The sequence below is a fragment of the Gorilla gorilla genome, chromosome 1 (genome assembly GCF_029281585.2).
Source record: "Gorilla gorilla gorilla isolate KB3781 chromosome 1, NHGRI_mGorGor1-v2.1_pri, whole genome shotgun sequence".
NCBI classification, from domain to species: Eukaryota; Metazoa; Chordata; class Mammalia; order Primates; family Hominidae; genus Gorilla; species Gorilla gorilla.
In genome coordinates, this window is record NC_073224.2 from 179,114,295 (window position 1) to 179,142,238 (window position 27,944).

Sequence of the window (27,944 nt, forward strand, 5' to 3'; positions counted from 1 at the left end):
CTAATCCTCCTAATGCACTATGATTATTTTATTTCCAATTTGAAGACACAAACAGATTCAGAATGTCACTGTCCATCCCATGGTTATATACAGCACATCCACGGCAGAGCCAGGATTTGACCAGTGTGCTTAATCAGAAATTGGTGCTTCTGACAGCTGCTACACTGGGAAATGGGAAATAGGAAGAACTACCTGACCCACTATAGAAAGAGGAGTCTTGGCCAGGAGTGGCGGCTCACGCTTGTAGTGTCAGCACTTTGCGGGGCTCAAGGAGGGGGACTGCTGGAGCCCCAGAGTTCAAGATCAGCCTGGGCAACATGGCGAAACTCCATGTCTACAAAACATACAAAAAATTAGCTGGGGGTGGTCGTGCGTACCTGTAGTCCCAGCTACTCAGAGAGGCTGAGGTGGGAGGATCTCCTGAGCCCGGGAATTAGAGGTTGCAGTGAGCTGAGATTGTGCCACTGCATTCCCGCCCCACCCTGGTGACAGAGTGAGGCCCTGTCTCAAAATAAATAAATAAATAAAGAGAGTCTTAAAAACAACAATTGAGCCGTTGAGTATGGACTTTAATGAAAAAAATGGGCACCACTCTACTTTGAATATATGTACATCCTCAAAGACCAGTCTTATGACATCTGCTACTGCCATTTTTACGAGATCAATGAGAAACAGACTAATATCTTTAGTGAATATGATTTTGTTAAATGTTATTTTATAAGTAAAAAATACATGTTCATTGAAGAAAAATTAAAAGATACAGAAAAGTCAAAAGAAAAAAAATGAAAATCTCATGTTAACCTATAACTGAAGAGAAGGAGAAAATGCTTGCTTGGTTTTAATTAAATAATAGCATACACTATGATTCTCTACCATTTAGCAGGAAGCTCACTAGAGGCCTCAATTCCAGACCCAAAACTTTGTCAATACTTCGACTTTGGAAGAATTTTAGCCTTTAGGGCTCCAGTCTTCTCCTTTACAAAATGACGTGAAATGTTGCCCGCATTTAATTATCACAGTCTTTTTTTGAGCCTTAGAGCATGACAGTGCTGGACCTATTAGCATCATCACAGCATAGGAGAACTCAGCTTTGGGGTTTCTCAGACTATTTACTGGCTTCTTCAGCCCTGTGGCTCAGTTTCCTCATTGGTGGAGTGGAAACAATGATATTGATGTCAAAGGGATGTTTTGAGAAAAGCTCCCATGTGTGTAGAGCACTTGCTGGGCTCAGTGCCTATACAGAGCAAGCAGTCAACACACAGGCATCACAAATCTCCATCAACACATGGCAGGCAGCAGTTTGCTGGATAGTCTACCTTTTGAAGTCTTGAGGCTCCTGCTCTGGGGGAAGCAGAGTCCTGGAAGACCCACTAGCCGTTCTTGCCCTCACTTCCCCAACTTCACCTCCTACTGAACTACACTGTTTTTTTTTGGGGGTGGGGGGTGGGGTGGTGTGGGTGGGTAGGGAGGTGATACTTGCCAAAGGCTAGGCACTGGAGATATGAAGTGTAAGACCCTAGTCTTTATTCTTAAGCAACAAGCAATGTAGTGGGGTTGGATAGTAAAGAGAAAAACTCCAACACAATTTAATCAGTGTCATAGTACTATGAGCAAGCAGCTGTGAGGCCAGAGGGAGGGGGCGGGGAAGTGACTCATTTTGCCTGAAGGGAGCTGAGAAGGCTTCAGGGAGAAGCCTTCATTTGTACGTAGCCTGGCAGGAAGGGTACAGTTTGTTGGGTGGAGAAAATTGGCATGAGCATCAGCCTGAGTGCTAGGGAAGAATCTTTTCCTGGAACTCATAGTCCATGAGACCCTACGGATTCCAAATCCATGGATGAAAAATCTGGGGCCAGAGTAGAGGGAAATGGAGTGTGCAGGTAAGGCTCTGCTGGTCTCTATCATCACCAGGCTTCTTTTTCTGCATCCCCTATGAATCCTCCAACATCTCCCAACATCTCTAGTCTGCCAAGTGTCTTTCCTGCGCCAGGGCCCCTTTTCCTATTTTAGATACTGACATGGTCCTCTGCCTCTCTTCTCCCACCCACAAAAGTCTGCCAGGAAGAAAAGATCAGACGTGAATGGTTTAACCTGTAGTGTAGTAATTTATGTGGGTTATATTGCTGTAATCCCTTTCCCATGTAACATTTAAGTTTCTTTCTTCTTGTAGAATAAAACACTTTGATGCCAGAACCTCATTCTATCTTCTGATCCATGGTGTATGCACAATAGCTTTAGGCCCCAGGCAGCAGATGCATTCTGTTTGGTTAGTACAGTGTTGTATTCACTGTTGTTGTTTGTGGTAAATCACTTTCCAGTTTGTCACAGACCCCACCCCGCCCTACACACCCCTGTGTGTACTTATCACAGCCCCACTGCCTCTTCCACTTAGCTGACCTGCCTGGTCTGAAGACGTGTGCATTTGTGCTCCCCATTTTTAGCTTTGTTATTTCTTGACTTTTCATTGAGAAATTATATCAACCCCTCCTATAGTTATTCCCCCCCACGTCAATTATTTATCTTTTTTTTCTTATGCAGTTCTGCCAACAATACTGTATTGACTTGGACCTCAGTACTGGGCGATGTATTACAAGCATGCAAAGATTCCTTACTGTTTATTAGGACGGAGTTCAGGCTATGACACCTGATAACAGGGTGTTTCTCGCATACTTACAAAAACGAGAACTGAAGTTGCCATTTTTCTTTTTGAGATGGAGTTTCGCTCTTTCTCCCAGGCTGGGGTGCAGTGGCACTATCTCAGCTCACTGCAACCTCCGCCTTCTAGTTTCAAGCGATTCTCCTGCCTCAGCCTTCCGAGTAGCTGGGATTACAGGCGCCCGCCACCACGCTGGGCTAATTTTTGTGTTTTTAGTAGAGACGGGGTTTCACCATGTTGCTCAGGCTGGTCTGTAACTCCCGACCTCGTGATCCGCCCGCCTCGGCCTCCCCAAGTGCTGGGATTACAGGCGTGAGCCATCGCGCCCGGCCGCCATTTTTCTTAAAGTAAGACACAACGAAACAATATGTGATAATTTTACAGGAGTCCACCGTCAAATGTGGTTTCACTTTCTGCAGCTTCAGTTACCTGAGGTCAACCTCAGTCTGCAAATAGGTGAGTCCAGTCCAATAAGATATTCTGAGAGAGTGAGCAAGCGAGCATGTTCACATACCCTTTTTTTATAGTATAGTGTTATAATTGTTCTATTATTAGTTATTGTTAATCCCTTACTAGCCCCAATTTCTAAATTAAACTTTATCATAGGTATGTATGTGTAGAAAAAAGTAGTATACATAGGATTCTGTACCATCTGTGATTTCAGGCATCTGCGAGGGGTCTTGGAATGTATCCTCTTTGGATAAGGTGGGATGACTGTAATTGATTCTTAAATGAATAGATGAAATCAATTATTTAGCCGACACTGTTTGTCTTTTCAACATTTGAAGAGGGCTTATCAAACCCAGCCGCTAAGGCATTTCCTCCGCAGGACTGAAAAGCACACATCTGTGAAGGAGAGGGGTTGAAGGATATTTGGGAGTTGGGGGAGGCAGATGGGATCATTCTCGGAACAAAAATGTTCTCATCTCCTAGATGAGTTTAGACTTTGTCTGCACCAGGGTCACGTGGGGGAGATGGGATGTGTAATGTGATATTTATTTGGCAACGTATGTGGCCAGCCACATACATTGTGTGCTCAATTCAGCTTACAAGTGCCGGCTCCCGGCTCTGAGGGCCCCGTGTGCTTTGACTTGGTGGAAGGCTGCTCTGCCAGGGTTTACGCATCCCTACCTCTGACCCGGTCATTATTCCCAATTATCATCCATTTAAAATAGTCAGCAGGGCAATAGCATGTGCACATCAAGGTTCACAAAAGGAACTTGGATTAGGAGGAATAAGAAATCTGTCCCACATGTGGCACTATTAAAAAGCTCTGGCTGAGACACACTGTTTATAGTCAGCAGTTGTCTGGAAAATAGATGTTTACTTGTAATGCGTGTATTAAGATCTTTGCCATTAGGCAATATATATCCTGCGTTGTGTCTTCTCCTACAGAAAACTCTACATTGGGACAAACCTTTAATTAGCAATTCTGTGGCAACAAAAAGTATTCAACACCAATACTGTTATATGTTGGCATTTCTGCTTATTATAAAAAAGGGAGACAGAGAGCCAAAACCTGGAACTTTTCTTTGGAAGGATGGCCTCTTTTTTTTTTTTCTTTAATGGAATACTCCATTTAAAACTGTAAGTGAAATATTTGCTAAATAAAGATTAAATTACTAACAGAAAAAAAAGTTCTCAATATTTGGCAAGAACTTAGACACACTGGGTTTCCCTGACCCGTGCATGCACCTTCTGATGAAAAGGTGCATTTTAATATGCCTAGGTGCATTCTTTGCATCAGACTCTCTCATCTATCTAATGAATTTCTTTTGTTGGTGATGAGACTAGCTTTTCTGCTTCAGAACAGAAACATGGACAATGCTTCTGGAACAGGGACCAGGCACCACAAGACTTGTGTCCTACTCTTGCTTTTGACACAATATACATTTTTTCTGCCTCTATTATCTTAGCAAACAGACTTGTGCCCCTTGAATACCATCCTACGAAGGGATGATCCTACTTCTGTGAAGTTCTGAATTACATTACATTCTAGTGCTAAAATAATGAATTAACTTCAGACAAATTTGGTCTAAGATTAAGCAAGTGGACTCTATAGTCTGGGTGGCCCATCCTCGGCCTGGGCACATCCTTGGGCAGTGGGCAATGTTTTCTTAGTCTTGGTTCTTGTATATATAAAGCGGGACAATAATGCTTACTTCATAGGTTTGTGGTGAAGATTAAATGAAAAATAAAAAAAAAATGTAAAGCCCCTAGCACAGATTCTCACAGATAGTTATCAATCAATGTTATTCATTAGGTGCGGAGGGATTCCCTAGTGTTTTTAAAACTTGAATGATGGCAGCTGGCAGAAGCAGCCACTGATTTTCACCCCCTCTGGCCCTTAGTAGGGGCCCAATACATATTTGGTGAATAGGTGAAGGAATAAAGGGCTACCAGAACAAGCCCCTAAATGTTAACTCCCAGCTCTGCCAGTCTAAGCAACCAACTCATTTTGCCAGATCACACACTCCTCTTCATCTTCTATATCTCTCAGTAGAACCCACCATTGCAATTAGAAGCAGGAAAAATGGTCACATATTCATCTAGAACTCTCTTAAGCCGAGTCAACAAATACTTATTGAGGGCAACAGAGGTGAGCAGAGTGAGGTCAGGAATGATAATTCTCAGCATGGTTTCCAGAGCACGGCTCTGCAAAGATATACGACACAGTAAAAACCTAGAACAGTGTTTTGTTTTCATTATTTATTTTTAATTTTAAATGATCTGATGGCATAAGATGAATCCTTACCCTCTTGTCCTGATCTGCTATTTCATTCCCTGCTAAGCACCCATTTCATCATATATGCTCACCTGGAACATTCAGACCTGCTGCCACAGTTAGAAAGATTCCTTTCTCAGTTGGTGCCAAAGGGATCTCAAAATGGTTTTGAATGCCTTTTAGATTAACACCCTCACTCCTTATGGGTCCCCTTCTCTATTCATTCACTAATATGGGTGTTTGGAATTTGAGGCAAATGGACTGCATTAGGGCTACTGCAATCTATTTTTCATTTTCAAAATAGTGCGTCTTGCTTTCTCCCTTACAGTATTTCATTGTTTGCTTGGTTTCACAGAACTGTTTTGGTAAGAAAGTTTTGAGAATATCCTGGGATTACAGTCTTGAATGAACTTTCATACCCATAGTATAAGCCCCTTTGGTTTAAAACTATCCCACTTAAAAGCATCTACTTATAACTACCAGCTGCTGGTTCTTTTCTGTTCCTACTCATGAATGCACATGCAGACACATACAGATACATGTGCATGCCTGGTTGCATGCATACACACACACACGCACACCCTCACATGCGCTGTATATATGTAAACATCCAGAAGAAACAATGCATTGTAAAAATTGTCCTGTTGAGTTTGTAATCTAGAGTGAGTTACTGAGTGCTGATAAGTAAAGGAAGTGCAACCAGACAGTTTAATCCTCCAATTTCCTGTCTTCTAATCAGCCCCTGACTCTTTTGGTTTTAAATTAGAAACATTCCTGTCAATATTCAGTACAGGTGAAGGAAAATCAACTAGAAAATAAGTAAGGACAAAGCATTTATTTCACTGTCTAAAGTTCACAGGGGAAATATGAGTATAACAACAGGAAATCAAGATTTTTAAAAAGATAGTAGAAGTACATAGGCTTGCTTAAGTAACCAATCACAATTCTGAATGAAGTACATTTGGATCGTAATTTGATTTAAAGAAAAAAAAATAGGAACATAGTTCAATGTATTTACTTCTCCCTAAAAATAGTAAATGGTACTTTAAAAGATGTTGTACAAGGCTAACCTAAAAGAAAATGATAAGGATAACTTCTTAATATATGTGAGAGGGAAAAAAACCTATTCCATTCAGATTTTGCTTGCAGTCTGCTTATACTGTGAGAAAATAATGTTGGAGCGTACAGAAATCTTGTAAGTTAATGCATATTCTTAGAAATTAATATACTTACATATATTTATAATGGTCGATAAAAATAAAATTGTGCATTTAAAAATAAGCTCAGGTAGAGCCACTGCACTGCAAATATCTGCAAAATATCTGTGAAAATACTTAAAAATAGAGTTTGCAAATGCATTAAATAGAAAGTGTATAAATATGTTTACCATGGACTCTTTAAAAATATGCTGAGTGCTGAGAATATGATACGCTTTATAATTTATTGACTCTCCTCATTTTGAGTCTTTTTATTTATAGGTATTGTAGCAATTTCCTAGTTTATCATAAAAGCATAAGTGCAAATTTATAGGCAAATCTCCATTAGGCAATATCTTCAAATAATTATAACAAACAATCATTAAGAAGAGTTGTTCAGCTGAGAATTTTGAAAATTGAAATGGTAAATACAACGTAATATGTGAATCCAACACATCTTAACAACAACAAAAGATTTCCGTGAAATATGAGTTCTTAATTTTGTGTCTGCAGTGGTTAAAGCTGCCAATCATTTGGGAAGTAGGCTGGAGTTGAGTTTTTTTTTTTTTGAATTGTTGAACATAGTAAGGCAGTATTTCATAGAAGTATCTTGCTATTTTTTACATGTGTACTTTAAAAAGTAGGCATTTATACTACAAGGCACAGCATATTCTTTTTGCCCAAGTGTTTTCCTGGTATGCAAAGTTTGAGTTGTACAAGTTTGAGTAAGTGACAGACAGTTCTTGATTTTAAAACTGTATGTCAAGTTTTTGAAAGAGAATGCTCCCAAAATAAGTGCTTCAGGACCTAGCATGGGGTGAGGGGGCTGTAGGATAATTTAGTTGCCTTCATTTCACAGTCACTATGAGTTTTTAAATTGGAGGGCAGAAGCAAGACAAGTGCATTTTGTAATTCACATAAAAATAGTTCCATAACACATTGTTATCATTATGAAGAGGAGAATGTTCATTCTGCCTTCATTTCATGCCATATGGGTAGAATGGAGATAATTCTGCTGGACAGAATTATATTTTGAAGCAAATACATGCTTCTAGGGTGCCTCCGTTTCATTTGGAGCTGAGGAAAATTTCATGAGGGTTTTCTTTAGTTTTCTATGGGAGAGTTTCTGCTAGCGATGTCACAACACAGCTAGATTAAGTTGATATGTAATATCTATTTCTTGATTTGCATGATTAAAGCATTAGAGAAGTGGCTCAGATATCAAAAGGTTTCTCATAAGTGGCAGCGCCAAAGGTAATTACTGTTAAAATGTACATGCTTGAACCCTGGTTGCTTGTTAACTTCTAAGTTGTTTACAACTCTGTGGGTTTGAATAAGCTTTTTTATTTGACTTTTCAATATCAAGACCCCTTTCTTGCTTCATTTTGATATAAAATATGTATTTATCATTCTTATATCCATGTCCCTCAAGGCAACCTTAGCTTCAACCAAAAAAAGTAATGGAGGACAGAGATGGCCCTTCTCCATATTACATATTTTAAAATAACTGTTTCTTAAACAAAAGTAATCTTTTAAAGACAAAGTTAAAATTTATACCTAAAAAAATTAAAAATTAATCGAGTCAACCGATTATTTCCAGTTAGTTATCAAAAAGTGTAGCTAAAGCCCTACTGTAAGCCTGAGTGAGTTATGAGAGGGCGTGGGGATAGAGAGGAAAAGAGGGCAGAGAGGGAAGGAGAAGAGAGGTTGTTATTCTCAGTCTTTTATTAACCAGTTTCTTTCATCCTAGTGTGTCTTTATTATTTAGAAAAATAAAAAATGATCCAGAGCTCTACTCATTCTCACCTAAAATTCTGGAGTAGGTAATGACTGTCTACAACCTGGTACAACATATGCCCCCAAACTAAAACAAACAAACTCATTTGCCATACAAATTGTTTACGATTCATTAAAAAGCAAAATTGCATATCCCGTCGCTGGCAGCTGAGGCCGCGTCTCCACGGGCGGAGGGGGCATTCACTGAGTTGCCTTTGTATGCTGGGAGGACCAAGCCGGAGGTTCCCACTATGAGCCCGGAGTCTGTGCAGCCAGATGACGCATGAGGTAATTTTAAAGCTTTATTTGCCTTTAGTGTGAAACTCCGATCTTGTACTGTCCTTTGGTTAAATAACTATATCAGCCAGAGGGAAGTTTAAATTTTTCTTTCAGCTGGGGAAATTGTTTGGGATAGCGAGGTGGGTGAATGGAGGGAGAGGGAGAGCATGTTATTCAAGGAAAGAGATCTAAGAGAAAATGTGAAATTTGTATTATTTTAATTAGTTCCCTCCTCCTTCATCAAAGTCCTCAATTTCCCATCAATAATGGGAAATTTACATTAGAATTATTGGTAACTGACAGATCTGAAATGCCATGGTATGTGGTCACCTTTGAGGGAAAGAAACAAATTGATTTATTCCCTACGATAACTTGTATAACTTCTTTAGAGAGCGCTCTGATTTCTCACTCCTTTTCAAAGCAAAGATCTAGAAGCACTGAAGTTGAGAGAAACTTCCCTGTAGTATGCAGCCTAAACAGCAGCATGTGAGCTTTCAACATTGTTTATTTTTAGGCAACTGCATTGCTAAATGTTTCCACCACTTTTATATGTTATATTCCCGGCGGTAAAACATCTGTAAAATAATTTTAAATGAAAAGCAACTTCCAAGTAAACTTTACAAAAAAGAAATTAGCTTTCCAAGTTAAAAAAAGAGAAGCATTTGGTGATCTTTGCAAGAAAAAAAAAGAGAGATGACACAATTTGCCATAAAAAGTAACAGTCTATAAAATCTATGAGCTGTTGAAATACAAGGAAGTAAAATGTTTCACCCAGAATATGACATCAGCGCGCAGTTTTTTTTAAAAAAGCTTACAACTTAGAAAATAATTGCTAAACCAATCAGTATATTCATTTCTAATGTTTAACAAGCTGTATAAAGTGAAGCAATAGGTAACATCATAGCATACACAAGTAAACCTTGTTCTTGCTGGCAAAAACTCTAATGGGAAAATAAGTGCCCTGAACAAAAGTTCAGGGTCAAAGTGGTTAGTCTACTGTTAGTCTAATTAGCCAAAAGCTGCATGTAACATTGTGCTGAAATTACTGGTAAAGTTTCTAATGTCTAGTTAAGAAATTACAAGTTAAAACACACATGTACACATATACCCACAACCACTTTAACTCAACAGTCCTTAGGATGGACATACTGCATCCCAAGAAGCAGCCGGATAGAATCCTGCGGTAGCTCACTTTTAACAGTCTCTCAGTCCTCCGAATTCCTAAAACTTGCCAAAATGATACCACCATTGGTCCAGGAAGGGGAAAAGAGAACTCTTTCTGCAGATCATACAGTGAAACCGACCATGCCCTGTTTTGTAATTCCATTCGCCAGTCTCCCCCTTCAACATCTCTCTCTCTCTCTCTCTCTGTTTTTTTCTTAAACTGATATCTATGTGAAATGAGCTGAAGTTCACGGTCCAGTTAGGAACGGATAATACATTCATTGTCCTGGCAGCAAACTTTTTTTTCACTCCCTGGAAGAATTCACGCTTGCCGCAAGAATAATAATTACGGAAAACTAGAAATGCACTGCTAACAAATTAATCCTTAACGGACACCACCCTAACGAGGGCAGTAATGATTTGAGGACTCTCTTCCTCACGGGACTTGCATCTCCTGTGACAATGAGCTATTGTGCATCCTCACAACTCACTCTACCTCTTATAGATCCAAAATGTCAAAGGTTGTCTGTCCTGGTTGACCATGACATGTGAGTTAACTCATTCTGCTGCTGCATGGCAGAACTTTATTCAAACTTTATTTATATCCAGAGTAACTAAAAGATAGAGTGTGCGGGTCTTTTCCACTCAGAGCTAGAGTGCCTAAGAGACAGAAAACCTGCTCTGACATAAACAGAGAAAAGTTAGATGAGAGCTGTGGGTCCCCTGATGGAAAATAGGGAGTGAGGACCTAGAGTTCTCTCACAGGTGACTTTAGGCAATCCAGTTAATTGGCCAGGACTAGAATTCACTCAGAGGTTGCTTCTCCCTAGTGCCCAACACGCGTCCTCAGAAATTGCCACAGCCAGAGAAAACCATACACCCCATAGTCCCTGAAAACAAAAGTAAGGGGGATGTGAAACTGGAGAGAGGGGGCAAAACCTGAGGGCCGGGACGAATGTTTCACTTTTTCCCCCAATACTGACTTAGCTAAAATATCCACCTCCACCTTACAACTGATACTCTTTAAAAAAGAATTAAAAAAAAAATAGAAAACCCCGAATACTGTCCCATGGAAAATGAGGGCAAGCATTCCTGGGAACTCAAGTCGCAGAGTGGCAGAGAGAGGATGGCAAGAGGCAGCAGTGTGAGGCTGCCTCACTGAATAGTGTGAAAAAAATCAAATGTGAGTTTGATGAATGTGAGGTCTGGGACATTTTGTCAAAGAGGGAGGGAAAGTAGAAAAGGAAAAAAAAAAAAAAAAAAAAAAAAGCAGCCCCGGCTGCCAACTCACCATCCACCAAGTTCTGGCCGAGATGTCGTAGCAGAGCTGCCATTTGATGGAGCCGTCGGAAGCTTTCCCTGCCATTACGCTGTCAGCAAGCTTCATCTGATGCTAACTCACGGGAGATAAGACACCTAATTGAGAAAACATTTGCAGTGGCATGTGGGGCAACATGTAGTCCGGTCCATACCATATGGAATCATGGGTAAAAAAAAAAATCTCCTTGACAATGAACCAATCTCTCACAGACCCAGTGGCAAGGTGAAGTGGAGATGAAAAGTCTTCTGCTCCTAGCACTGTCTTCTCCTCTCTCCTTTTTAAAAAACAAGAGCCCACTGCTACACATCAAAGGGAGGTGGTTAAAATTAGGGCTTCATCACTCAGATGATTTTGGTCTGCGGGGTTTTTCCTTTCCTTCCAATAACCAATCCCCCCCTCTTTTTTTTTTTTTTTTTTTTTTTTTAAGGAGAATAAAGAGATTTAATAGGACAAAGGCAGGTAGTGGACTGCGGAGGGAGATCGCCACAGGCTATTAGCCTAAAATTTCTGCTTGACAGATGGAACTGCTTAGAGACTATCATGCAATGTTTTGGGCTTTTTCCCCCCTATTCACCCCCCCTTCTTTGACTTTAAGTCTGATTCAGTATCTGTTTTTCACAGCCACTTTTCTCAAGAACGTGAGCCGTGCATTTAAAAAAATGTTTAGTTCAGTTTTGCTGTCTTACACATCTCTGTTGGAAAAGTCTCAAACTAAATCTGGGAACAACTGAACAGGTTTTCCAAGGAGTTAAAAAAAAATTTCCAGGAAAAAATATTTCTCTTTCCTTACTTTATTTTTTGAAAATTAACTCATTAGTTAATTTAGTCATGAAGGAAGATAAACAAGAGATGGCAGCATTCAAGTCTCTTGATTTTTGGTTTGGCTGGCATTGTGTTTAGATGTATGATTTATGTGAGTAAATAAATACATTACTGATATTTTACAAGTTCTAACCTATGCTGGGCTAGGCACCACCGATTTTTTTTGGTGTCTTTTTAAATACATTAATTTTGGACTTTTCCATTCTTTGTAAACAAAGCAATCAGTCATTATCAATTCGGTTTAGCACAATTCAGGCTAAACTTGACATGAGCTCTTCCTTAATCAGAGAAAGTCACTTCTGATTTCCTTACTGTAACCTAGCCATCTTCTTCACAGGGGTTTTTAACCACACATCCTCTCTTTAGTATGGAAAAGTAAACCACAATATGGACCTACCAATAAGAATGGTTTTAAAAATAATTTTTTTTAAAGTGAGAAAAAGTCCAGACAATTGCTGCATTTCAAGTCATGTTACTTACGACTAAGAGGGAGAAAGAAGCAGAGAGAATGACTTGTATTCGTTATATTCTTTCAAATTGTGTGACACTAGGAACTGTAGAAATACCTTTATCAGGGTACCAAACACGTCCTAATTTTCGTGGATGTGCACCAAACACATCCTAATTTTTTCTGAATATAAGCGATCCTTTGATCTCCAAGGACCTACAGTTTTCTCCGCTATGGGCCTTCAATATCTGTACTCCAGAATAGGGGAGAATTGTCCATCACTATTTCTCAGGGCTGTTGAACTGTGATTATTTAAAAAGTTGTGCATTTACTGCCTAATTATCCAGTGGATTTTTGGTTCTGGTCATATTTTGGACTGAATAATATTTAGATAAACTCATTCAGAGCATATTTTAAGTTCCAAAGAGGTAAATTTGGTGCATTTTTCTTTCCTATTTCTGATCTCTTCCTTAGTAGGTATTATTTTAACCATTTAGCATGCTGTTTTGACAAAAATAACTGTATTAAAGCAAATTTTATCGTGTTGCACCAAAAATATTTCTAACTTAAAGCATGATGCACAGACTGCTTCTAGGAATGAACTACAAAGATAACAAATATGGCATTTTTTTCTTTTTCATTCCTTATTGTAATGGGATTTCTTCTAATAAAATTGGGGTGAGAGGCGATAGCCAGAATTATTATCAAATGTAAATATTGTCATCACTCTTAGGAAGTATCTTTGTATACTTTATTACCTTGGTGTCACCTGTCTTTTCAGAAGAAGAGTCTGCAGTAGCACAGGAAATGTTGTTAGCTTGTGTCCAACGAATACAATGGACATACTACCAGAAACTTGCCCTGAGCTTGCCAATGAAAACATTTATTGCCATATGTAACTGCAGCATCATTAAAATTACTTAGTCTTTGTTAAGTTTATCATTTAGAGAAAGATAAGGAAAAAAGTTGGAAATTCTACATAAAATGTAAAATATCATCAACCAAACAAAAAAAGGAGGAAAAAAAAAGAAGAAAAGAAATGAAGTAGCATTCTGTCTTTGAATCAACCAACCTCTGATTCTACTTCACCCATTCCTACTTGCCTCTGACAAGCAGACAAAACAAAATTTCCCTGTTTTAGGGTCTCCTCCGCTTTCTCCCAGGGTATACAGGCACATGGACATCTTGGACTTGTGGGTCCACAGCTTTACAGTTTCTGAGTTTATCCTGCAGCAACCTCTGAAGTTGGAGCTGTTTCTTGTCTGAGTCGCTGCATTTTTGAGACTCAGAACACCCTATGCATGCCCATTATTTATGAATGAATGGAACACAAGGTAAACTGGAGTCCAGATTTCACTCTGTGAATGATAGAATAGCCGGGAAGATTTTGCAGGAGAGCGCACAAGTTTGAACAAAAAAATGATAAATATTATTGGATAATAGTATTTTAAATCCAGAACAATTAGGTGCATTTAACTTGATCATTGTTCTCTAAGAGGCTGGTGGAAGCTGTCCTTCCCATGCAGCAATCAATCTTTTCACAGTGTGGCCCTTTGTTAATAGCCATAAAACAAGATTAAATAAAACATGTTAAATATTGCAATTATTGTGGGAAATAAAATTATTTGGTGAGCATAATGGGGAGCAATTCAAGCATTTAACATGATCCAGGAAATGCTACTCCAAACAATTGCATTTGCTTTATGCATTTTTCCCCTTTGATTGCTGACAGATGCCTTTTTGGAAACAAACATCTAAATGGTTTGCCTTCAGTTAGAAAAAAAATGTAACAGAAAGCGGCTACATGTTTTGAATTTAACTCTTGTCATTTGAATACTTCTTCCCACTGCGCATGAATGAATCCAAGGCAAAAACAGCGCTCTCATCGAGAAATAAGCCCATCAAAATTTGGCCTTTCTTATTTCCTTTCAGTATATTTTATAAGAAGTGGGAATCCCCCTAGATAGGGAGTCAGGTGATGAGGACTATTTCCTGAGTGACAATGGGGAAGCATTAGAAAGGGAATTGTCTCCTTATAACATGCAGCCTCAGGCAAAGTGCAAGTCACTTTCCAGCCTCATTCAGGTCATCATGGCCAGTGCTCCCCTAAATAAGCTATCCCCTTTTGTTGAATGGGAAGAACCCAAGAAAACTCACAGGATGGTGAATTTCCATCTGTGTCATTGCTGCAGTGCATTCGGATAAAGGCCTCGAAGACTCTGCTGTCAACAGGTGTACAATAGCAACGCCAAGGAGAGGTTTTGGTTTCTGTTATATATTGCTAAAAGGAGATATGATATGGAATATTCATGATTTTCAGAGGCTAGGTCGTAGAGAGATTGAGAGCACTGCTTCTGCAATCTAGTTGTCCATATCCAGGCTCTCTTGGTTACTGTGTGACCTCTCCCAGGTTACTTAACCACTCTGATTCTGTGTCCTATCATAATCAGGAAAATGAAGATAATAATAGTTAAGTGTGCATGTGTGTGTGTGCATGTGTGTGTGTAGTGTAGTTAGAAGCAAAGAAATGCATACGGTACATAGTCCCTGATATGTAATGAGTGCTCAGCTGAAGTTATTGTGCTGTTATTGATGTCTTGTTACTATTATTCTCCTGTTGAGGGAAGCCCTCTTTCTTCCCCCTTCTGCTCCTGTGCTGTGAGGGTCAGTTGGATCCCTTCCCTCTGTTCTTCCATAATAACCTGTGCCTTGCTCCACTGCAGCTATTAGCACCCTCTTCTGGAATCATCTGCCTGCTAGTCTGTTTTCCCTCCTGGACCTTGAGATCTTTTTTTTTTTTTTTTGAGACAGAGTCTTGCTCTGTCGCCCAGGCTGGAGTGCAGTGCCCCAGTCTCGGCTCACTGCAAGCTTCGCCTCCTGGGTTCATGCCATTTTCCTGCCTCAATCTCCTGAGTAGCTGAGACTACAGGAGCCTGCCACCATGCCCGGCTAATTTATTTTAATTTATTTTATTTTATTTTATTTTTATTTTTAGTAGAGACAGGGTTTCACCGTGTTAGCCAGGACGGTCTCGATCTCCTGACCTCGTGATCTGCTCGCCTCAGCCTCCCAAAGGACCTTGAGATTCTTAAGGGCAGGGACTGTATCTTGCTCATCTGAGTAGCTATAAGGCCAAGCACAGTGCTGGGCAGAGTAGGGGCTGCCTACGTGGTTGGTGAATGAGAATAAAAAGGCACAGGACATTAGCCACTTTGAAATTTGCATTCTTCTATTTACACAGCCTTGTCTTTTACCTTGGCTCAAGCTATTGCCCTCCTGGGACATGATCTCCCTTTCCAAGGTAACACCCTCCTCAGGACGCCAGCTCACAGTGACCCCTAACACCTTTGGTGCCCTGCTGCCTTCCTTATATGCACCATCCATTAGTACTACTTTGCATCAACTGACTGTATTATTATTTGTCTTTGATGAAAATGTGTCTTTCTTTCATTTATTCACCCATTTAATAGCAACATATGTGATTCAGGCACTAAAACTTATTTTCTCTTTCTTTTCAAGCTCTGTTTCTAGGACCATTGGAAATTTGAAAGTCTAGGGGAAGAGCAATTTGATTTCGTATGTAACAGCTCATGTATACTGAGTGTTTCCTCTTGGCCAGGCACTGTTCTAAGATCTTTATGTGTATGTGTGTGTGTTTGTGTGTGTTTTTTTCCATGTGAGTCCTTATGAGGTAGGATCTATTATTAACTCCATTTTACAAACAGGATAACAGACTCCAAGAGGTAAAGTGACTTGCTTAGGGCTCCAGAGTTAGTGATGGAAGGAGGATTCAAGCCTTGGAATGATGACTTCAGAGCTTCACCACTCTGGTGTTGCCTCCTGAACCAAAAAAGGAGAGAAGTAACAGGATTTAGCACCTGTTACATGTCATACAGTTTTTAAACACACTTTTGGGTATGATATGTTGTTTAACCTTCACAACAACCATAGGAGGTTGTTATTACGATTTTTAACTTGCAGATCAGGGTCAAAAAGGTAAGAGTCTTGGCTGAAGACACACGCTAAAGAACAAGAGCCAAGATTCAACCCTATGTCTATATAATGAAAAGCCCATGCTTTTGCTATTCCAACCAGCTTGTTCTCAGAAGATAATTTTTATTTTTTATTCATTTTTTTGGAGATAAGATTTATCTGTCACCCAGACTGGAGTACAGTGGCCTCGAACTCCTGGGCTCGACTGATGTTCCTACCTCAGCCTCCCAAGTAGCTGGGACCACAGTTGTGCACCACCACACCTGGCTAATTGATTTTTTTTAGAGAGACGGGGGCTTGCTTTGTTACCCAGGCTGGTCTTGAACCCCTGGTCTCAAGTGATCTTCCTGCCTTGGATATTTTTTATTTCTTATGTAGAGTTGAATGTTGAGCTTAACAGATATGTATGGCCTTGAATCACCAGGCTCATGGGAAACATGAAATTAGAAATGTACCCTGTTGCTGAAGCTGCAGAAATGTTCAGTTTCGAGCAATGGGTATCCAAGATTAAAAAGAAGGAAAAAAATAGAACAGAAAATAAAAGCTGTATTAAGAAGCATTAACTACTATTAACACCTAGATCTTTCCTCTAACCTTAATCAGGTGGAAAATCCTAAAATGGTGTTCAGGCCATCACCATCTAAACCTTCGAGTCAGGATGTATTCACACGTTAAGTGTTGGGATAAAAAGAAGAATCAACACAAAAGGATAGAAAGTCTAGTTCCTCTAAAGCTCAGAAAAGTGTGAAGGTCTCTGGTGGGAGATTTATCCTTTTTTGATGAAGGCAGCAAAATCCTCTGCACAGGTACATGTCATTACTGGGTGTGAGTGTGGTGACTTAAAGAAACCAGCATTCCAGGTCACCTGGCATGCTTTTCTCACCGTATGGCAGAAGTGAATGCTGCAAAGCTGAAAAGGGCAGAATTGAAGAAAATGCCAGAGGGTCCAGACAGCCCCATCTATTTTATTAATTTGCCCAGAGATTGCTCAGATTTTTGATCTGGTATATATACATATATGTAGATACGGATATATATATATTGCCCAATCAATCTATCTGTATTGTGCAAGGAAAATATTGATAATTTATTTTTGGCAGAAACTCACCCACAATGTCCTGCAAAGAATCAGTTTTCTTCTTGGCGGCAGATCTTGTGCCTCATTTCCATTTAGAAATTCTTTGACTTTTACTTTCTCTGCATTTTCTGTTAACCGGCTGCCACCCAAGATTGGACTAAACCCTCTGCCCCCTGTTAAAAAAGAAAAAAAAAAGGAAAAAAAAAAACCACATACAACATAACCCTCTAATAAGTATATTCACAACTTCTATGCAAGGCGCTTAAGAAAACTAAAGGTTAATATATTCTAACTAGATGTTGGGTATAGAATGTCAGATCTGTCAAATTTCATTACAACTTGCTGCTCATTGGAAAAGATTTGATTTCTTTTGCCACTGTCCTACTATGTTCAAGTCACAGACTGCCAGCAGCAGCCCACAGAAGACCACAGGCTGGCAGTGAGCGGGCTCGAGTGGGAAACCAGCCGCAAGGACCATCTGTTTCCGATTTCTAGCTGAGCCAAGATGTGCAGTGAAGTGCATTCCATTCACCAGGCCAGCTTCTCCCCTGCTCAAGTTATTAGTGTTACAAGTGAAATTGTCTTTTCCAAACAGCAGGGGAGCTATAATCCTTATGGAACAGGACACTTTAAAACACACACACACACACACACACACACACACACACACATACATGCACACACACACACACACACACCATTCAGATATCTTTTGTTAAAGTTGTGGGGAAGGCTGTTTGTAAATTTAATGACAGCCTTCATGGGGTTTATAAAGTACGTTTTATTAAGCATGATAACCTCTGAGGGAGCAGCATATACATTGGCCTCATTTAGTGTAATTGAATGATCAAATATCTTTAGGATGCTTTTTGTGGGCATGCTTAAAAATGATAAGAAGGATGTATTTAAACCATCTTAAAATGAAATGGCTTTCAAAAGCATAATGGGTTTTTAGGAATAATCAATGGAAACCCTTGCCCAGCTGGCCCAAGTGAGCCAATCTCAAGCACATTGACAGTGCTGAGGCTTGTTAGCCAGCTATTAAATCCCAAGGGGGCCAAATGACTCATATCACCATGTAAGTTGGGAGACCATAATAAGCTGCATGTTTGTTATTTGAGATTGATCTTCTGCCTGTCTCAAGATGAATAATTTTTAGAAAAATTTGGAGGCGAAGTAGCAAGGCCGATTGCATGATAGTGTGATAGAAATAGCAACAGGAGAAGTCAACAGACCTTAATTAAGTAATGTTATAAACTTGTATTTAGTAACAGGTACTTGCCATCACGCTAGGTGTTCAGGATATGAAGAAGAAAGCAATAGGGGCTGCCCTCAAGGAGCTCCCAACTCTCACTGAGGAGACAGAGGAGCAGGCAAGTACATTACAGTGTGGCAGAACCACGCCGGGGTTCTAGCCTTGGTTCTTCCACATGCTCGCTGCTTGACTCCAGGTTGTCACACCCTCTCTGCAAGCTTCATCTGAAATGGGATGGTGATGGCAGACTTTCAGGGACTGTTGTCAGAAGTAAATGAACTATAATCCACATAAGAGGACAAAAGTCTGTGATAGGCACTTAGGCAGTGCTCAATGTGTGTTAGTTTCTATTTCCTTTTAGTTATTCTTTGAATATGTGATAACCTTGTAAATTATTGCAGGTTTCTCCTTTGTGGATGAGTGGCACATTGATCTAGAGAGTATGCCTCATTTGTGACTCCCAGTACAGGTCAACCAGCCTTAGACCACACATTCCCTAAGGGCAAGGACTGAAGAGGGTGCTGTGCAGAGTCATGAATAATGAGATGCTTAATGTGAGCTTTTGGTTCATGGTGAATGACAAAATGATTTTTCCAAAAATGAACTTTTTTTCTTTTCAAAGCAGAAGTCACATAAATTCATCTAAAATGAAGAGGGGGAGAAATATGATAAAGCCTCTTATTTTGTATTTAAGAAAATGAAGCCCAGCAGAGAGAATTACCTGGGGTCACTGAGCAAGTTAGTGACAGAGATAGGGTTCCAACCTAGAGACCCCAATTTTTGGTGTCTCTGCCACTTCACTGATTGTTTCACAGTGTTTGAAAGATGTGTTCTGAATCAGGTAATTCAATTGCATTCAGATGCATGTGAGTCACTGCTGCTGCTGCTTCTGCTGATTGTGTTATAGACCTGGCAGTTGGATTATTGTACTTCACTTATGTTTACAGACAGAAATGGAGGTCATCTGGTAGAGTCCTCTTATTACATAGATGGGGAAGCTATGGGTCAGGGTCCCAGGTAGGTTCCCTGAAAGCAGACTTTGAGACTTGTATGAGAATTGTGAAGACCTGTGTGCGAGAACTTTATTGGGATGACCATCAGGATCAACACCTGCAGGTAAGTAAAGGAAGGAAAATTGGGCAGAGGGAGGAGATGGCTAGACGAAGTTCTAGCTAATCCTACAGGAAATGTGGAAACTGGGATGGCATTGCAGAACTGTCCCAGATTAGGGCAAGGGGATGAGGATATTGTACTCCTATAATGGATCACCAGCAATTGAATGAGAGCTATTTTCAGGGAAAAGGAAGAGACTCCAGGCTGGACAATTCTTTCCAAGCAAAGAAAAAATGCAAAGGAGTTTCAGCTGAGAGCTGTCAGCTACTAATATTCCCAATAGGTGGGAGGGAATCTCCATTGTATGTCACAGGATCCACCTGTACCCAGAGAAATCAAATGGCCTACTTAAAGTTAGTGGCAAATTTGGGCTTAGAATTTATGGTCCATAGCTCAACTCTTTTCTCCAATGACAGTGAGTAGGCTTCGTGCCCTATTTGAACCTGGTAGATCCAGGAGTATCCCTTCTCCTTCAGAAACAACAGGGGATGGGGAAAGGAAGATAAGACAATGAGGGCAATGTTGGGCATTTCTTGGATTCTTCTTCAGTTGTCCAGTGATTGTCACCTTTCTTGGCAGATGCAAGAGTTCAGTGAATGAATAAAATAGATGTTTGGAGTGTGACTCTGAACACCTCTCGTCAAATCTTTGTTTGAGCCTTTAAAGAGTCTCGTGGTAGAAGCAGGTGTTGGCATCTCTCCGAGGCCTCGTACCTGTGAGGAAGAGGATTTGGGAGAGGGGAGAGGAAGCACAAGGCAGCAGTGGAGTGAACCGCTGGTGTTTCTTATTTCACATGTTTTCATCTCAAAGAAACTCTCCCTTAGAGCACCCAGTCAAGAAAAGAAAAAAGAGAAACCCCAAATCTGAAACATTAATGGTGTGTGATGATTAAACTCTTTGCTTCAAAGCAGTTCTTTGGAGAACAAACCCAGGCTTCCATAATCTCCTAAAAAGAGCAAATCTGTTTGATATGAAGCCGAAAGAAGGCTTTTAGAGTCGCTACCCCCTCATACCTCCACCTCCTGGCTCTTTAATTTCTTTTTTCTTTGTGTTCTCAGTGGGATTCTTTTATTTGTTACAACATTTTAAAAAGAAGCCATCTTTATTTTTGAGCCACTGACATCTCTGCATTTTACTGGCAGTGAACATGATGTAAATTACTCAGGAATCCATGGGCACTCAGATTCTCTAGTTAGTGTCTCTTCTCTGGTCCTTGGTGGGACAAGTCTAGGAGACTAGTTTTTGCCTTATTCTTCATTGTCCCAACATAATGAACACACCCTTTTACAGGGGATCACGGACTGCCCCTCATGAGAAGTAGAAAAAGGGTTTCCACATCCACGTTTGGCAATTTTCCAGCTTTTCCCTAATGGCCAGGTGTAGGTTCCTCTCCTACTCTCTCCACCTCTCCTTATCCTGTTCAGAGCTTGTATTTACAGTTAAGAGCTTTCATTTGTCTCTCCCCTACTTTCCTTTCTCCCACTTGTTCTTCATTCCTACATTTATTCAACTTCCCTTATAATCCATACACTGTGCTAATGACTAAGTGGGTACACTTATCACCAAGACAGAAGCTTACCTTTATGGCACTGGACCTTGGAGCAGACAGTCTTGTACCAAAGTTGTCCCAATTCTTTGTGATAGATCCTATGATGGGAACATATAGGGTGCTAAGAGAGAACAGAAAAGGGGTACCTCGCTTAGTATGGAGGTGGCGGTAAGGGTGGGTTTGTTGCATTTCCTGCAAGTAGTAACAGCGAAGCTACTTTGGTTTGAAGGATGACAAGGCATATGGCAGATAAAGGCAGATGCTGGGGAGGAGGGGTAGAAGGAGTGTTGTAGCTAAAAGAATAACAGAAAAGACCTGAGGGAGAGTCTAGTAGCATCACACCCCTGAAAACTGTCCGGTGTGGCTAGAGATCCCCACATTTCCTGATCATTGTATTCTCCCTGAAGATGCATCTATAGTCCACCTACTATTTTTTATATGGCTCATGAACTAAGAATGATTTTTACATTTTTTAAATGGTTGGATAGAAAATGAAAAGAAGAGTCATATATTGTGACACATATAAATAATATAACATTCAAATTTCAGTGCCCATAATAAAGTTTATTGGACATAGTCATGTCCTTCATTTCTGTATCATTTATAGCTGCTTTTGTGCTATAATGGTAGAGTCGAGTAGTTATGATGGAGACCATAAGGCCTGAAAAGCCTAAAATATTTACTATCTGGTCCTTTACAGAAAAAGGTTTGCTGATCCCTGGCCCAGTGGATGGGGCTTGGGGCTTGGATTAAAACAGGCTTGGACTCAAATCCTGGCTCTTCAACTTCTACTGGTGTGACCTTTAGCAAATTTCTTAAAGTGTCCATGTCAGTTTGCGCATTTGCAAAATGGTAATAATAATACTTCACAGCCTTGTGAAGATTGAGGAAAATATTGTTATATAAAGCTCCTGGGAATATTAAGTGCCGAAATATACTTATTTATTAAAAATAGTTAATGACAACTTCAACTGCTTTGAGCTATTAATAACATTTGTGATAAGATAAATATGATAACATTTTGAACTGCTGTGTTCATTGCCATAATGACTGCTTTGGGAATTATCAGTCAAAAAATATTTTCTGTTAATAGATCAATGAGGAAAGAGAAAGTCATATTTGTGAGAGCGAGAGTCGAAAGCTGCTGCCAGAACTCCTCAAAATAATAATTACAGTTAAAATTAAGTGCCTGCAATGACACAATGCTGAGTACTTTACATGCATTGTCTCATCTGATCATCACTTCAAACCTATGAGGCAGCTACTGCCATTCATTTTTATAGATGGAGAGACTGAGGCTTAGAGAGGTAAAGTTAATTCAAGTTGCACAGACAATAGGAGGTAGAGTCATGGCTGGAACCCAGGAGAGTCTAATGCCAAAGTTTCTGTCATAACCACTCTGCTTTTGGAAACATCTGATGAAAAGCAGAGATTCATATTTCAGGGCCCAAAACTGTTCCTGGTGGTTGGCACAGTGGCATATCATTCTGAGTTGAGCTCTGTAGAAGTTTCCAGTTAGAAAAATGCTATTGCAACTGCCTATATTCACTCTTGAGTCAGTTTCTCAGAAGAAAGCCAGTGAGAACTACAACCAAGATTGTGTCTTGAGAGTTGTCTTATTAGGAGTGGTCTTGTATGTAATCTCTCTGTTACTTGGGTATGGGCATGTGGATGTGGCTGTACTAGGGGTGGAAAAATGGGAGTATGTTTGGCTGTGTGATTGGGATAATATGTTGTGATTAATAAAATCTGTTTGGTCTCTAAGTATTATTTATAGACATGGTAATAAAAAATCAAACTATTACACACTCATACACAATAGTTTCAATTTGGTAATTGTGTGCGCATATGTATTTATTTTCAAAAAAGATGGGGAAGAACTATACCAAGATATTCAATAGGTATCTGCCTCTAGGTCAAAGAAATAATGGCAAATATTATTTTATCTATACTTCTATTTCCAGAATTTTAAATGATGTTTATGTAACTATGCATAAATAAAATATATGTGATTTGATGCTACATGCCAAAAGACTTAAAACTCCTCAAATTCTTCAAATTCTTTTTTTTTGAGACGAAGTCTTGCTCTGTCGCCCAGGCTGGAGTACAGTGGTGCGATCTCGGCTCCCTGCAACCTCCACCTCCCGGGTTCAAGTGGTTCTCCTGTCTCAGCCTCCCGAGTAGCTGGGATTACAGGCATGCGCCACCACACCCGGCTAATTTTTTGTATTTTTTTAGTAGAGATGGGGTTTCACAGTGTTAGCCAGGATGGTCTTGATCTCCTGACCTCATGATCCACCCGTCTCAGCCTCCCAAAGTGCTGGGATTACAGGCGTGAGCCACTGCGCCCAGCCAAAAATCTTCAAATTCTTAAACTCAATTCTACCTTTAGTATACTACCATACACATTGTTCAACCATTATATACACAGATATATGTTCATTTTAGTATTATTTGAAGTGGTGAACAAATTTAGAAAAAAATCTTCTGCATGGCGTGACTACTTCAGAGCATATTATGTAGTCATGAAATAAAATGTTATTTACAAATGGAAAATGCTTATGCTATAATATTGTGAAAAAAACATGAGACAAAATTGGACATACAGAATGAGCACAATTTGGTGAAAACCCAACAATCTGTTCTTTAAGAGACAGAAGACACATTCGAGTGTTAAGAGTTGTTTATATAATTGGTAGGATTATAAATTTTTTCTCCTTTTTTTGTTTCTGTGCAATTGCAAAAGTTCATTTAATTAATGTTAATAAATAAACAATGTTAACAAAAGTTCATTAATAAATAATGAAAACAACTTTGATATTAAAAAACCATTGAAACTGGAAATCTATTGGCTGGTGATTAGGCTTAAAAACTCCCTCTCCTTCCATAGCTCATTTGTGGGTACCTTCATCTGTTTCCTTTTATGGTTATCTGGGTGTTTTCCAGATTGGGCACAAGAACTTTAATGAAAATGCAAAGAACACTGAGCTGGGAATCAGGAGATGTGGATTGTAGCCAGGGCCATGCCATTAACTCACTGTGTGCTTCGGGGTGAATCCATTTTCCTCCCAGGGCCTCAGTTTCTGTGTCTATAAAATGAGGAGCTCTGGTTCCCTCCCACCCAACACAACTCAACACACATAGTTCTACTTTTATGGTTTTGTTATTGGGTTTACTGGAAAATTTTAAGTGAAAAATTATTCCTCTGTTAGTTAAAGTTTTAAAAACCGTTGGAATGGATGATCTAGATTAGTATAGATGACTAACTGCTTTCAGATTGTAGCTATTGTTTATATCTCTCTTTAAAAATTTATTTTTTATTGTGTTGAAAAACATAAAATCTACCTTATTAACCATTTTTAAGTGTACAGCACAGTATTGTGAACTATATACACATTATTGTATAGCAGATCTCTAGAACTTTTTCTTCTTGCATGACTGAAACTCTATGACCATTGATCAGCAACTCCCCATTTTTTCCTAACCCCATCCACTTTGAGGTTTTTAATTACTGATTCAATTTTCTTACTAGTTATAGGTTTGTTCTTACTAGTTTAGGTTTGTTCTTTTTATTTCTTCAGCATTCAGACTTGGTAGGTTAAATGTTTCAGGAATATCCATTTCTTCCAGGCATATAATTTGTTGGCATATAATTTTTGTTAGTTATATCTTATAATTATTTTTATTGATGTAGCATCAATTGTTATATTTCCTCTTTCATTTTTGATTTTATTTAGGTCCCCCTCTTTTTTTCTTAGTATAGCTAAAGGTTTGTCATTTTTGTTGATCTCTTAAAAAGCCAACTCTCAGTTTCATTGATTTCTTTCTGTTGTTTACTATTCTCTATTTCTGTTATTTCTGTTATAATCTTTGTTTTTTCCTTCGTTTCTGCTAACTTTGGTTTTAATTTGCTTTTATTGTTCCTTATAGTTCTTATAGTTCCTTAAGATATAAAGTTAGGTTATTTATTTGAGATCTTTCTTCTTTTTTAATGTAGGCATTTACCACCATAAACTTTCTTCTTAGTATGACTTTTGCTTATTTGCATAAGTTTTGGTGTGTTGTGGTTTTGTTTTTATTTGTCTTAAGATATGTTCTAGTTTTCCTTTTAATTGCTTCTTTGGTCCCTTGGTTGTCCAGAAGTATATGATTAACTTCATGTACTTGTGAATTTCCCAGTTTTCCTTCTGTTATTGATCTCTAGTTTTCATTCCATTGTGGTTGGAAATTGGTATGATTTCAGTCTTTTCAAATGTGCTAATACTTGTTTGGTAGCCTAATATGTGATCTATACTGGAGAATGTCCATGTGAACTTGAGAAGCATGTGAATTCTGCTGCTATTGGGTGGAATGTTCTTTATCTGTCTATTAGATCTATCTGATTTATAGGGTTGTTCAAGTTTACTCTTTTCTTATTGATTTTCGGTCTGGATGTTCTAGCCATAATTGAAAGTGAGGTATTCAAATCTTCTACTACGATTGCATTGCTGTCTGTTTCTCCTTCAGTTCTGTTAATATTTGCTTCATGTATTTGGGTGCTCTGATGTTGGGTGCATATACATTTATAGTTGATTTATCTTTCTGGTGAATTGGCCCCTTTTTATAATTATATGATATCCTCTTTTGTCTACTGTGTCAGTTTTTGACTTAAAGCTTATTTTTTCTGTTATAAATATAGCTACCTCTGCTATATTTTGGTTACCATTTTCATGGAATATATTTCTTCTATCCTTTTCTTTCAGCCTGCATATGTCTTTAAATCTAAAGTGAGTTTCCCATAGGCAGCATATAGTGAGATCTTGATTTTTAAAAATCCATTCAGCCACTTGATGTCTTATGATCGGGAATTTAATCCATTTACATTTAAAGCAATTACTTATAGAGAAGGACTTAAGATTGACATTTTGTTAATTGTTTTCTGTCTTGTAGCTTTTTGTTCTTTTTCTTTCTCTCTTTGTGTTGTCATTTTGGTAGTGACATGTTTTGAATCATTTCTTAATTTCCTTTATGTATCTTCTATGTGTATTTTCTTTGTAGTTAACATGATGCTTACACAAAACACTTATAACAACCTACTTTAAGCTGAAGCTGATAACAACTTAACTGCAATCACATACAACTTTACTCTTTAACTTCTTTCTCCTTCACACTTTGTGTTAACTCTTATACTATAATTAAAAGTGATTTATGGACCACCATTACAATATTCTGTATTCGTTTATAGATTTATCTTTACCAGCAAGCTTTATACTTTCACGTTTTTGTGTTGCTGTTTAGCATCCTTTTCTTTCAACTTGAAGGACACTCTATAGCATTTCCTGAAAGTCTAATGGTGAGGAACTCCTTCAGCTTTTATCTGGGAAATTCAGTGTTTCTGCTTCATTTTTGAATGTCAGTTTTGCCATATTCTTTTTTTTTTTTTTTTTTTTTTTTTTACTTTTAGCACTTTGAATATATTCTCTTATTTCCTGCTGGCCTGCAAGGCTTCTGCTGAGAAACCCATTGATATTCTTATGTAGAATCCTTTTCATATGGTGAGTAGCTTTCCTCTTCCCACTTTCAAAATTCTCTCTTTGTCTTTGACTTTTGGCAATTTGATTGTAATGTAGACTTTTACAAGTTTATCTTAATTGGGATCCTTTAGGCTTCTTTTATCTGTATGTCCATTTCCTTCCCCAAATTTGGGAAAATTTCAGCCATTGTGTCTTCAAATAATCTTTACGCCATTCTCAATCTCTCTCTCTCTCTTTCCCTCATTTCCTTCTGGAATAGCCATAATGTGTAATTAGTCTGCTTGATGGGGTTCCATAAGTCCCTTAGACTTTCATCATTCATTTTCATTTCTTTTTCCTTTTGTTCTTCTGACTAGGTAATCTGAAATGATCTGTTTTTGAGTTTGTTGATTCTTTTTTTCTGCTTCATCACTTTTATTTTTGAACCCCTCTAGTGAAATTTTCAATTCAGCTCTTGTGTTTTTAAGCTCCAAAATTGCTGTTGTTTATTTAAAATTTTTTCTCTTTGTTGATATTCTCATTTTGTTCTTTTATCATTTTTCTAACATCTTTGTGATGGTTATTTTGAATTCTTTGTCAGGTACTTCATATACCTCTATTTCTTTAGGGTTGGTTACTAGAGATTTATTTTGTTCCTTTGATTGAGATATGTTTCCCTATTTCTTTATGTGTCTTGTAACTATATTGGTATTCATGCATTTGAAAAACAGCCATCTCTCCTAGTCTTTACTCACTGACTTCATACAGGGAAATAACTTCACCAGTTATTTCAGCTAGAGGTTGTGAGGGCCTCTCACATCTTTTCTGGAGATGTGTTTTCTCTGGTTTCTCCCAATTAGAGAGGTTTGCAAGTTGTTTTTTTCAGAGCTTGTAATCTCTTGCTCCCTCTGGTGTCTATCTGTAGTATTATAAGTTTTCTGGTGCAACCACAAGCAATTGAGTTTTTAGGTTTTTTTTTTTGGTCCCTGTGGCCCTAAGTAAACAAGGTATGTTGGTTTCCCATGAGGACTCTGAATCAGATGAGGCAAAAACTCGTCCCTCAGGAAGCCCCCTGAAAAG

At 38.9% G+C, this 27,944-nt stretch overlaps 1 long non-coding RNA gene across 1 annotated transcript in view; it reads left to right on the forward strand.

Moving 5' to 3' along the window:
* The first annotated feature begins 8,517 nt into the window (after positions 1-8,517).
* Positions 8,518-27,944, forward strand: part of LOC129526666 (uncharacterized) — a 208,796-nt gene continuing 189,369 nt past the window's right edge. The window contains exon 1 of the long non-coding RNA XR_008671383.2: positions 8,518-8,638. This is a non-coding gene — a long non-coding RNA (uncharacterized lncRNA). The remainder of the gene's footprint in view (positions 8,639-27,944) is intronic.